General features: G+C 41.4%; 1 long non-coding RNA gene across 1 annotated transcript; it reads right to left on the reverse strand.

Moving 5' to 3' along the window:
* Positions 1 to 453: 453 nt before the first annotated feature.
* Positions 454 to 8,848, reverse strand: LOC310633086. Its single transcript, XR_014490982.1, has 3 exons — positions 8,459 to 8,848; positions 7,333 to 7,443; positions 454 to 654 (listed from the first exon to the last, which is right to left on the reverse strand). It is a non-coding gene; the product is annotated as an uncharacterized lncRNA (long non-coding RNA).
* Positions 8,849 to 14,119: the final 5,271 nt, after the last annotated feature.

Genomic DNA, 14,119 nt, shown 5'->3' on the forward strand with positions numbered 1-14,119 from the left:
ATTCATTAGAAAAACAACTTCACTACTGTATAGCACTTTTATTAGAATTAATGAAAGCATCAGATCATCAGATTTTCACTTTTTATGTCAGTTGGATTGATCATAATAAGGGTATTACAGTACATAATTGTGGATTTCCCTTAAACTATGCCTTGATTTACTTACTGTTAATGTGTCAAACTTAAGTACTGCCTGCCTTCCAATCTTGAAAGCATGTGATAGGTACAAAAGCCAGAAATGCAGCTTTTGTCACTACAGGAAATGCAGAAAACTGGGAGATGGAGAAGCAAGAGTAATCTAGGAGTACAAATTAGAATAGCAGAAAAACTGAGAGAAGAAAGTAAAAAGAGTTTATTTTCTGAATGTATCTTGTTTATAGATGTCAGAGAGAATAAATCTGTAAAGCGCATTTCTGCTATCTATTACTTTTGGTGACACAAAATAGTGTACAACCTTTGGTTCAGCATTCCCAACAGAGTTGGTCCCAACACATCTAGAAGGCAGCAGAATGAAGAAGGCTACGACAAAACATCATTCTAAGAGATCAAGTCTCCTTTGAGTTCGATTTCTGGTGTGGATACAATCCATAAAATTTTCTTGCAGCCAAGAAAGTCATATTGCATAGGCATTGCCTTCACCTGGGATTAGAGGTATCTGGAGGAGCAAGGAGGGAAGAGGGACAAAAATCAAAATGTATATTATGACATTATGATGCAAACCAGGTAAATTATATAGAAAATATCTGATTAGACTTCTGGTTTGCCATCGTGGCCACTGCGGATGCTGGAAAGTGAGCTCTGTCTTCTGTGTTCGGTTTCACTCCACTGGGGGGCCCTGGAAAAGGTTGAAAGTCGCCCTGTAGGGGCGACGAGCAAAGAGGTGACCCCCACTTGATCATGGGAGGGCAGCAGCCCTTCCGCTCGATCTGGGACAGCCCTCCAAACTGGTAGAGGAAAGATCAGCCTTAGTAATATGACTCATCACTAGGCTGCAGACAGCCAAAGTCAAACTTACCACCAAGCACTTCAAAAGCAACGCGGATGAAACTGGGTGAGGTCTGATTTTCTCTTTACCCTAAGTACTTTCTTTTCCTGTAAAAGCTGCCTGAAGTATCTTTCCCCCTGTGAGGAGAGAGGGAAGGGAATTTCTATCCCACACTCTAAGAATAGCGGCGACTGACTACCCAGGGGAATTAAAGCATTAAAAAAACAACTTTAATCTAATTGGATTTATATGTTCCTGAAACTTGGGGACCAAAAATTTTCTTATTTTTATTGGAGACTTTTGCTTTTATCTACAAAAAAGAAATGAAATTGGAAAAAGGACTTAGAAAATCTTAAACGGCATCAGTAACATCTTGTGGCGAAGTTTGGTATTACAACTTGTTATTTCCTAAAAGAGACTTGGCTCAAAGCCCAGACCTTAGATAAGAATCTTTTGACCTTGGCATCACCTGTGAGAAACTCAGCTGTAAGAGAACAGCTGGGCGGCATAACTGGCCTACTTGAACTGTGAATGTAAACCTTTACTGACTTTCAGAGTCATGAGATTCAAGGTGCTGGTGATGACCTATAAAGCCCTAAATGGCATGGGTCCGGATTACTTATGGTAGCACCTGCTGCCGGCGTCCACTTCTCTTCGTCCAGTGCGCTCCCACAGAGAGGGCCTCCTCAGGGTGCCGTCGGTCAGAGAGTGTCGGCTGGCGGCCTCCAGGGGGAGGGCGTTCTCTGTGGGCGCGCCAGACCTTTGGAATCATTTACCGGTTGAGCTCCGGACGGCTCCTGACCTTCGCTCCTTCTGCCGTGACCTGAAAACTCACCTATTTGAACAAGCCGGCCTGGTCTGATGGGTTTGGGGTATTTTAATTGTAATTTTAATTAACTTTTACTGCAATTGGGCTATTCTATTTAATTCTTATCTTAACTTTTGTATATTGTATTTTTATTGCATTTTATTGCCCTGTACACCGCCCTGAGTCCTTCGGGAGAAGGGCGGTATAGAAATTAAATTAATAAATAAATAATAAAATAAATAAATGGAGAATTGCCTTCCTATCTCTTTATTTGAGGAATATTGGTTACTATATGAGATGATGAAATACCTTGGACTATAAAATCTTGCTTGACAAATGACTTCTACTATAAAGATTATTTATAAACACGTGAAAGAGATGGATGAAGACTAGGAAAAGATCCTTTCCATGTTGAAAGCAATACATGAAACCATTCTTTCAGCTTGTGATAAAATAAGACCTAACATAAAAGATCAAGACACCAGCCTAGATACAGAAACCCAAACTTTGACTACAACCAAAGAACTAACAATGCAGAAGAAATGGAACAATCAAATATTAAGACAGAGGACTCAATTGACCAACAAATACAGTTAATGGAAAATCCAGAAAAGGGAGTGACAACACTGAAAATGGAAAAGACTTTCTATATAAATCAGAAGAAATTTGAGAAAGAAGAACAGATTGAATGGAAGATAAACATATCAGGGCAATCATGGGGAATTGGAATAATAGGGAGACAACTTAATGAATCCTTCTAAAAATGGCAATTAAATGGTCTCCTTTATTTCAAAAAACATATATAATAATAGAGGGAGATCTATTTGATGATCTAAAAGCACTGATATGGAAGCCTAGTTGGCAAAGAAAGAAAGCCAGAATAAGGCTGAAGAAAATTGGGGTTTTGATTTATTAGAGGGGATTTATATTATTAATTAGAGGGTTAAAGGGAGAAGTTGAGATAAGGGGAATTTTGGTCATTAGATTTAAAATATTTGGAAATTAGTTGAAAATAAGGATTTTATCTGTTTAATATTTAAAAATTAGACCTAAATTAAAAAAATATTATGAATATGTTTGATTTATTGATTAATCCAGGTAATATCCTGGAGCACTGGGGAACTACCAGAGGACTGGAAGAGAGCTGATGTAGTTCCCATCTTTTTTTTAAAATCCCATTTATATCCCGCCCTTCTCCGAAGACTCAGGGCAGCTTACAATCTAAGAAGCACAAACCAATGTGCTTAGCAATAGCCTTCATTCTATGTATATGCCTGCTTATTAGGGCTTTCACCCCCCCCCAGCGGCATTATTACAAAGTCAGCTTATTAACCCCAACAAGCTGGGTCCTCATTTTACCTACCTCGGAAGGAAGGAAGGCTGAGTCAACCTTGAGCCTGGTGGGACTCGAACCTGCACTAATTGCAGGCAGCTGGTGTTACTTAAGGAGGCATTAGACCACTGCTCCACCAAGGCTCTTCAAAAAAGGGCGGAAAAAGATCCAGGAAACTACAGACCTATCAGCCTGACCTCAATACCTGGGAAGATTCTGGAAAAGATAATCAAACAACGAATCAGCGAACACCTTGGTGCAAACAAAGTCATCACTAAAAGTCAACATGGGTTTGTCAAAAACAGATCATGCTAGACAAATCTTATTACATTCTTTGACCAAGTGACAAAATTAGTGGACCAGAGGAATTTTGTAGATATAATTTACTTGGACTTCAGTAAGACATTTGATAAAGTAGATCACAACCTACTACTTGATAAGATAGAAAAATGTGGGTTAGATAGCATCACCACCAGATGGATTCGTAGCTGGCTGACAGGCCGTACGCAGCGTGTTGTCCTCAATGGAACTGCATCTACGTGGAAGGAAGAGTGTAGTGCGGTGCCCCAGGGCTCTGTTCTGGGCCCAGTGCTCTTCAACATCTTCATGCATGATTTGGATGAGGGGATAGATGGGGATCTCATCAAATTTGCAGATCTAACAAAATGAAATTCAATGGTGAAAAAAGTAAGGTTCTACATTTAGGCAGGAAAAATCAAATGCACAGGTATAGTATAGGTGGTACCTTGCTCAATAGTAGTAACTGTAAGAGGGATCTCGGAGTCCTAGTAGACAAATCAGTTCAATATGAGCCAGCAGTGTGCTGCAGCTGCCAAAAAAGCCAACACAGTGCTAGTGTCAAAGCTCGACCTGCAGCAAGCAGGGCAGAGTGCCGAACACAGGAACGAGAGACCTCCGCTGCGATCTGTAAGCACTTTATTCTCCAAGGCAGCAGCCGCAACAAGAAACAAAGCCAGCGTTGGCCGCTACCTGCAGCCAACGCTGTTATATACACACCCAAAACACCCACCCATACTCCACCCAAACACGCCCACGCCCTCCCATTCCCTATAACTTTCCCACCCCTCCCCTACAAGTCCCTTCGCCCGTCGCCCAACCAGGTAAGCCTCCTCCCGTGCGCTGCCGCCACCGTGCTCCACCCCCTCACCCCCTCCCTGCCACGCCCAACTCTGAAACCCCCTGTGGTCGTTCACGCCCGAGGCTCCCAGCCACCCAGGCACCGCGGCGGGAAGGGACCTGTCCCCCAACGGACCCGCTGGCTCCCAGGCCATACAGCCCTGCGCCCGACTGTCCAGTGCCTCGGCCTGCCTTGCCAAACGTAATCCCGGTAGCCAAAGCCGGGGAAGGGCCGGCGTCGTGCTGCGGGCTCCCGAAACGGCGGTCCCGCTATCAGCCGTAGCTCTTGTACCCTCCCAGGCTGCCGTGAGTGGGCCCAAGCTTCCGCCGGTCAGCTGTGGCGCAGAAGAAGACAACCAAAGCGGCGGCGCGGCCCCCTGAGCCTTCCGGGCCGCCGACGCGCCGCCAGGCGAAGACAGCTTCTGTGCCGTGGAGGAAGATGGCCGAAGCGGCGGCGCGGCCTCCTGAGCCTTCCGGGCCGCCGACGCGCCGCCAGGTGAAGACAGCTGCTGTGCCGCGGAGGAAGACGGTCGAAGCGGCGGCGCGGCCCCCGGAGCCTTCCGGGCCGCTACGGAGCCGGTCACGTCCGGCGGGGCCTCAGGAGCCTCGCGGACCGCTGGGGAGGCAGGCAAGTCCGGCGGGGGGCAGGCGGGGGGTGCTGGGGAGGTGGAGGGGCCCCCCTCGAGTGTCGGGCTCCCGAGGCCCGACAGCTAGGCTGCATTAACAGAGGGATAGAATCAAGATCACGTGAAGTACTAATACCACTTTACAATGCCTTGGTAATGCCACACCTGGAATACTGCATCCAGTTTTGGTCACCACGATGTAAAAAAGATGTTGAGACAGAGAAGGGCAACAAAGATGATTGGGGGACTGGAGGCTAAAACATATAGGGAATGGTTGCTAGAATTGGGTATGTGTAGTTTAACGAAGAGAAGGGTGAGAGGTGACATGATAGCAATGTTCCAATATCTCGGGCTGCTACAAAGAAGAGGGAGTCAAGCTGTTCTCCAAAGCAGCCGAAAGCAGGACAAGAAGCAACGGATGGAAACTAGTCAAGGAGAGAAGCAACCTAGAACTAAGAAGAAACTTCCTGACAGTTAGAACAATTAACCAGTGGAACAACCTGCCTCCAGAAGTGGTGAATGCTCCAACACAGGAAGTTTTTAAGAGGAGACTGGACAGCCATTTGCCTGAAATGGTATAGGGTTTCCTGCCTGAGCAGAGGGTTGGACTAGATGACCTCCAAGATCCCTTCCAATATCATCATTTATATATGATAGTTTTGATTTATTAAAGGAGATATTGTATTATTAAGTAGATGATTTAATATGGTGGAAAATAGATAACTTTTAGGAAATAGAACAAGATGATATTCAAATAGATAAAATGTGTATTTTGGATATTAGATTCTGTTATGAATTAAGAAAAGGGATGCGGTGGCTCAGTGGGTTAGGATGCTGAGCTTGTCGATCAGAAGATCAGCAGTTTGCAGGTCAAATCCCGAGTGCTGTATAGCAGAGTGAGCGCCTTTTACTTGTCCTAGCTTCTGCCAACCTAGCAATTCAAAAGCACGTAAAAATGCAAGTAGAAAAATAGGGACCACTACAGTGGGAAGGTAACAGCGTTCCGTGTGCCTTTGGCGTCTAGTCATGCCGGCCACATGACCACGGAGATGTTCTCAGACAAGCGCTGGCTCTTCGGCTTTGAAACGGAGATGAGCACCAGCCCCTAGAGTCGGAAACGACTAGCACGTATGTGTGGGGGAACCTTTACCTTTACCTTATGAATTAAGATAAGGGAAATCTTGTTACCTAAAGCCTGAAAATTATTAATATCAAAGGTTAAATTGGAATATTGATGGGAAACTAAAAATTGGGAAATGATTAATAACAGGATATGGTTTGCTTATGAAGATTGAATGTAAAAATAATTAAGATATGTATAAGCTAAAAAATTATTGATAAATGTAATAATGATGTTTTTACTGAGTTGATATAATAAGAACTGTATTAGCTTAAATACGAGATGGAAAAAGAGAGGAAATATTTAATGTAACGAGATTTTACTAAACATTTTGTTATCGAACTATTGATTAACGCAGCCACCATGTTGCTTTTTAAATACTTAAATGTAAAATTGGAAAATTAATAAAATTATATATATATAATTAGATCTATTAAAAAACAAATGACTATGAATTGCTTTGAAGCCACCTGATGCAACTCACTGCTTCAAAATGAATCCCTACTATATTTTATGAATTATGCCCAATGGGGTCATTCTATCAAGAATTCAGTGAATCGGTGTAGCCCCTTTGAAACATTGCCCAGAGCTAAGGGCTAATAGTTATAATATAACATGGATGATGGCTAAAATATCCAGTTCCAATGATGTTTTTTCAGCTGAATAGGAACATCTGAAGTGGGCTCAAAATGGTAAGTTTGGGAATTAATTTTTAGATAGGTTGTTTTTAAAAAACTCAAAGCTTCTGGATAACTCAAGGAACTCACTCAGCCCATATGAAAAGTGAAATGCAGCTTACAAATTTCAGAGGCTGTTGCTTTTGACATGCTATCACTGTGGGAAATTCTGATCAGAAAACAAAACCACAAATACTGCAGGTGCACCAGGACTGGGACTGCACAGCTGAGTATAAAAGCTTCAATGTCTTCATGGCTGAGTGTACGTCAATTCATTATCCAAAGAAAATAACATCCTTGATTTGCCATGCATTCATGAATATGCCTTAATTATTTTAATACTTGGATGACATCAATATTATGTTCTCTCTGGAATCACAGGATCAGTGGATTTTTTTAAAAGGCGTGTGAGTTCAATATTACCACACAGATCAAAGAGCACATCAAATGCATAAAGAGTGACCAAAATCTTCACACAGTAAGCCAAATTTTTAACATGACTGAGTCACATAACATATTCCATTGCTGCTATTCCTCACCACAGCTTCTGCATTCAGACCTCTTGACTCCAATACTCCAGCCACATAACCTCTGTCTTTATTCTTATTTTTAATCCCTCTCCAACAATCCTGTGTCCATGACCTCACCTTTTGTGGCCTTCTGCCTCACTTTCCAGTTCCAATTATCTGCTGGGAGACAAACTTTAGCAAGCAACGTCCTTCGGGAAATTCCTGATCTCTCTCGATTATTACTTTAACCTGCAAAGGATGGAGTAACAGGAAAAGCAACTATCCTTTACTTGATCTTAGCTGTTCTGGAAGAATTAGTTTAAAAAAAGGAATAGTAATGGAAACTGTTACATATTCACACACAAACAACCCCCCTCACACCTATAAGGGATCCCCGGCAGCCGTTGACAGCCGTCAAAAGGCTGCCGCGGGAATCCCCCCCACACACACACACGGCTAGCGGCCGATTCTGACAGCTGTCAAACTGCCGCGCATGCGCAGTACACTGACAGCTGTCAAACCGGCCGACTCTGACAGCTGTCAAACTGCCGCGCATGCGCAGTGCACTGACAGCTGTCAAACTTCAGAGAGCCGCGCATGCGCAGCTCAGCCGGAGCTGTCAAAGCTGCCAGCTGGCCCCGGCAACAAGCCGCTACAGCCGCGCCTACCTTAGGGCGGTCTCCCTCTTATTGGGCGTCCTTGTTTGGCGGGAGAACCTTGCTTGTTTATTGGTTCTTGATGTTGTTGTTGTCCCTGTTCACTATAAATACGGGAGATTCCTGGCATTGTTTCGCCCGGGACCTCTGCCCAATAAACACGTTGTTTTTGAACCGTGCCTGCTGTCTCTCTGTCGTCCCTCAAGACAACTCAGAAACATTGGGGGAATGTACCATAACTGTAATGCTGGGAGGACAGTAAGTACCAATATGACTTCTAGAAAATCTTAGTGAAAATCTAAAATGATGAAGGAAAGGAGAAGCAATTAAGGAAAAGTTCATATAAGAAGCATATATTGTAGGGATTAGGAAAGCTGAAGCTCATAATGAGGTTGGAGAAGGATAGCAAGCAAAGGAAAATAGCTTTTTTTCCCAAATATAATGAAAGTAAAAAGAAAAATAGCTCAGTGGTAAAGGAAAGAGAAAACATAATTGTGAAGAACTAATAGAAAGCACAGGATTCCAACATGTTTAATAAAAAAAACCCACAGTGGAGGAATATCTACTGATCTTGAATTAGTTCAAATCTCCAGGATCAAATGGGTTACCTTGTAGAGAACTGAAGGATTTGCTGAAGCTCTGGCTGAACCAAATCCATCTTCTTTAAAACTGAATTTCTGGAGTGTGGGAGAAGTAATGGCTCATAAGATTCATGCCATTCATTTCCTATTCACTAGTATTCACAATGTAGGAAATAAGCAAAGTGAGTTTGAATTCTTAGTAAAAGAAGGCAGAGTTAAACTGTGTGTGTGTGTGTGTGTGTGTGTGTGTGTGTGTGAGAGAGAGAGAGAGAGAGAGAGAGAGAGAGAGAGAGAGAGAGAGAGAGAGAGAGAGAGAGAGAAATTGTATTCTGTGCCAAAAGTTTTCAAACATGTTTTGAAATCTGAGGCTATATTGTAGAGAGAACATCAGGGTGAAAAAACCTGGATGAGTGAATAAAAGCAGTACTGTTGTTTTATTGTCTACTGTTACCCATCCAAGCAGAAAATCTGGATGATGCTTTCCAGAAACAGCTAAAAGATCTTTCAGGCAATTTTAGTTGGGTGGGCTTTAACTACCTTGACATCAGTTGTGACTCAAACTGCCAAGTATGGTCCTTCTAGGAAATCCCAGAATTTTGCTGATTCACTAATTCTCAGAAGAAGGTGCAAGAAGATCAGTATTTTAACTAATAGGAAATAAATTATAGAGCAAAATGAGTCATGAAAGTGGAAGTAACAGGAACATTATAGAAAAGTGATCATGTTCTTGATTTTCAGGAAAACTGAAACCAAAGTTAGTAAAATGCATAACTAAAGATACCATTTTTTTTTATTAACTCGGAACAAGGAATTCTAGGGCAGGAGAGTCTAATGGCAACAGAAGAGGACTTCTAAAAAGGATATTAAAAGAAAATACCAAACAATTCCAATGAGAGAAAAATTTGAGGATGCTAGGAAGCTAATGTTCCTACATAAAAAAATAGTTTATTGAATATCTAGACTAAAAAGGCCACATAGTAGGAAACATCTATTTTGTTTAGTGGTTAAAGCACCACCACTAGAAAGCAGAAAGCTATGAGTTCAAGTCTTACTTTAGCCATGAAGAGCAGCTGGGTGACCTTAGGCCAGTCACTCTCTCTTAGCCCAACTCACCTCACAGGATTGTTGTGGGGAAAATAGGAGTAAGGTATGTTGGATATGTTTGCCACCTTGAGTGATTTGTTAAAAATACTAAAGGTGAGATACAAATAAAAACAAAAATAAAGTAAATGGGAAGAGAGATAGGTCATTAAGGAAGAATATGTAAAAGTAATCTTGATTTGTAGGTATTAATAAAGTTGAAATTTAGATTAGTTCAAAACAAAATGAGAAAAGAACATATAATCTACTCACTGAAAAAGGCAAAAATATTTATTTTATTTTATTTTATTTTATTGCAACCCATCTCATGCGGATAACAAAGAGAATGCAGACCAACTCAGTTCTTATTTCAATTTAGTGTTCTCCAATCAGATAGCATGTGTTCCACCAAGCAATTGTGACAAACAAGATGAAGGGACAGGATGAAGCTTGGAATTGATAGAAATGTCAGGAAATATCTGTTTGCTTTGAATAGTGTTAAATCTCCAGAATCATATCTGCTGTCTTCGGCTATGGTAGTACACTGACCGTCTGCCTGAACTTTGTTACTGTCTTTGAGAATTCTGGAAAATGAGTCAAGTACCAGTTAAATGAAGCATGGCTAATACTAATCTTTTCATTATCAAAAAGGAAGAAAGGGAGGATTCAGAGAATAGCTGGATATTATTATCATGGATAGTTTATCCAGATAATTAAGCAGTTGTTTTCAACCACTCAGTCGGTCAAGGAGGGAAGTACAGTAGTGCAGTGCTGGAAATATTCATACTATCGGTCAGAAAGTACTCCTTAGAGGATAAACTGTAATGCTTCTTTGTTTAAAAAAAATAGGATAAACCAACTCTGTGTCAGGCGCAAACTATCAGATCCATATGTGAAAGGTTCAAGTTCACTACTTTATTGCATTCTACTTAGAATATAAGATTCTCCCCAGACTATTTACCCTTCCTTAGGAACAAATAGATAAAGTTCCGTGTTACTTAGGGGTATGTGTGTGTCAGTCGTAGGTTCCTACAGCTGCACAACAATTCAAGGCTAGCTCTCCACTTGATCCTGCTTTCTTGCCTGGCTGGTGGTTTCCCAACATTCTGGTACACTAAAACATCATTGAATGAGGTAGGATTTAGATGTGAGGGTAGTCAGCAATGGATTGGTCCTTTTTGTTTCTTTCCACCACCTGCCGTTGCTACAATGCCACTTCCTGTTAATTAGAGGAATGGCACTACTGTATCTACAGAGAACAAGCAAGATTTGAAAATCACTATGTTTTTACAGAATGTAAAGAATTGCTATAATATCTGGAACTACGGTTGATCATGATTCTCAAAAAGGGTGAGTGTGCAAATTGATGGGATAAAAGGTCACCAATCTTTTCTGAATTCTCTAAGGATTAAAAAATAAATGTTTGGCAACTGTGAAAAAATGGATGGAAACTAATCAAGGAGAGAAGCAATCTGGAATTAAGGAGAAACTTCCTAACAGTGAGGACAATTAACCAGTGGAACAGCTTGCCTTCAGACGTTGTGGGTGCTTCATCGCTTGAGGTTTTTAAGAAGAGACTGGACAGCCACTTGTTTGAAATAGGGTCACCTCTTTGAGCTGGGGGCTGGAGTAGAAGACCAGCTCTATTCTTATTGATTGATTGATTGATATAAATGGCTGACAAAAAGGGAAAGAGTTGCTTAATTCCTCCTACACCGGTTCACAAAGTAGAAGTTTCCAAAAAAGAATTCATAGAAGAAAATATATGTGGCTGAGGAGTGAATTCTGGACTTCTTGGTTTGGTTGTTAACTTCTACATACACCCAATATATCATTTCATCCAATCATATCATATGACCAGGGACCTCAACTTGTAACATGTACAGACTTTTTTTGTGAGTTGTTTGTCTGCCTTATAGATGGAAGCATATATTTTGTCAATTTTCTGCTACAGTGCCTCCGGAAAATAAAAGACCTAAGCATAGAAAAAATTAAATTATGGTTTCATTCAATTGTACAACACTCCTCATGTCCATAGAACCAGAACTAGCAAAAAGAAAAAAAGAAAAAATCCATTGCAGCACTAGTACACAACACACAGAACCTAACCTAGTACCCAAGACAGATGAGACTCAAGGAATTCATCAACTTTTGCCTTACTACCTACTTTCAGTTTGGTGGACAAGTATACCAACAAAGCAGAGACACATATGAACCTCACTCTCATAGCAGAGACTGGTACAGCATCTAAAATTTATAGCATTTCCATATATACAGCCATAAGTTTGGATTTATTATGTACATGACACCTTGTCTAATAACAAAAAGAAACTGTTAGGGAAGATATATAAGACAATCAACATCTTCAAAGGAAAATAAATCGCACAAAACAACATGCTAACCTTCCTGGATATCCTCATCAGCAGAGGAAATGATGGCAAATTAGAAAACCAAATCTATCTTGCCAAACACTGGAACGAAAAAGAGATGCCAACTGTTGAAGAATGGTTTTTGAAATTGACTGAATTAGCAAAGATGGCAAAAATAACCGCTTGGATTAGAGATAATGGGCCAGACAGCTATATAAGAGACTGGAAACTGGACTTTCCATGTGCTAAGTATAATAACAGAGGGTTTTGAAGATTAATGTAAAGTTTAGCTCAACCTGTTGACTGCTTTTTCTTCTTTTTTTCTTATATATATATATGTAAAAAAATACACGTGCGCACACACATTTGTAAAAGGGGAGGAGAATTTATTGCTTTTTTCTTTCAGCACTCAGCCAGGGTTGAACCTACATGTTAAATGTTAATTGGCCACTTTTTCCTCCGCTATTTTCTTCTTTTTTTGTTGTGGTTAGAGTTAATTTTAATTTAATTTAATTTATTAATATTTCTATACCGCCCTTCTCCCGAAGGACTCAGGGCGGTGTACAGGGCAAGAATAAAACACAGAATTACAAAAGTTAAAAAGTAATTAAATACATGCCCAATTAAAAAATACAGTTAATACATAATAAAAACCCCAATAAAAATATTAAAAAACCCCACCAATCCCCCCTCAGGCCAGGCCGGCTTGCTCAAACAAGTATGTTTTTAGATCGCGGCGAAAGGAGCGAAGATCGGGCGCCGTCCGGAGCTCAACCGGTAACTGGTTCCATAGCTCCGGGGTGCCCACAGAGAAGGATCTCCCCCTGGGGGCCACCAGTCGACATTCTCTGACCGGTGGCACCCTGAGGAGGCCCTCTCTGTGGGAACGCACAGGGCGGAGGGAAGTAGACGCCGGCAGCAGGTGTTCCCTAAGGTACTCCGGACCTCTGCCATGTAGGGCTTTAAACACCATTACTAGTACCTTGAATGTCACCCGGAAGACAACTGGTAACCAATGCAGCTCACGGAGCAGAGGTGTGACATGGGAGTATCGGGAGACTCCCAACACAACTCTCGCGGCTGCATTCTGTACCAGTTGGAGCCTCCGGGTGGTCCTCAAGGGAAGCCCCATGTAGAGAGCGTTGCAGTAGTCTAGACGAGAGGTCACGAGCGCGTGAGTGACCGTGCATAAATCATCCCGGCTTAGATAGGGCCGCAACTGGCGCACCAGGAGAACCTGGGCGAAAGCCCCCCTAGTCACAGCCACCATGTGATCTTCCAAGGTGAGCCGTGAATCTAGGAGGACTCCCAAGTTGCGAGCCCTATCTACGGGGGGTAATAATTCACGTATGTTTTTGTTTTGTTACATTTTGTTTGTTTTACTGTTCTCTATTGTATTCTCTATGATAAAACAATAAACATATAAAAAAAGAAACCCAAATCTATCAAAAATACCCCCCCAACCAAGTGCTCTATTGCCACAGCAACAACACCAGAAAAAAAACAAAACACCTATACAACATCTTCCAACAAAATGAATAGCCACACAGCTTTATCAAAAAGTAGCTGACCACACTACATGCTATAGCACAAGTACAATCTATGGAAAGGATAATACAGAAACGACACCCCCCACCAAAACTGGCAGGGCAAGCTATTCTCAGCAAACATTACACTATGCACACTGGCGTTATCACGTTGGGTAATGAAATGTCTGCAAGCAAACAACCAAGTTCGCAGAGCACCAAGAATTCCTCCCCCCCACACCCACACTTTTAGTTACTAGGTTATATGATGCTCTGATTATGGTTGACTTTGAGCAGCTTACAATAACAGAGTTACAAACCAATAGTAATGTTTACCCAGACACCAAAGAACATTCATTATGATGCCAACATTTATCCTCCAGAACAGAACAAATAAAACATCTCAGACTCTGAAGGCTTGCAGAAATAATCAGGTCTTAAATTGCTTTCTGAAAAGCTAACAGTTCTTAGTTATGCATTAATCTACTAAAAGGCTAACATTTACAGCTAATGCAATGTGTTTAGAGGCTACACTTTTTTGTGTTATTTGAAAGCTCTTCCTCACAGAGAAGTTTGGGAGACGAATTATAATCTAGGTTTCTCTCCTTCCTCTTGGCTTTCTGTTTATAGATTACACATACTTGCAATTGGAAGTAGTGAATTTAGTGAGATTAATCCATTTATAATAAAATATTTTAGTTCTTTTCATATAA

Source organism: Vipera ursinii (genome assembly GCF_947247035.1).
Source record: "Vipera ursinii genome assembly, chromosome: 1".
Classification (NCBI taxonomy): Eukaryota; Metazoa; Chordata; class Lepidosauria; order Squamata; family Viperidae; genus Vipera; species Vipera ursinii.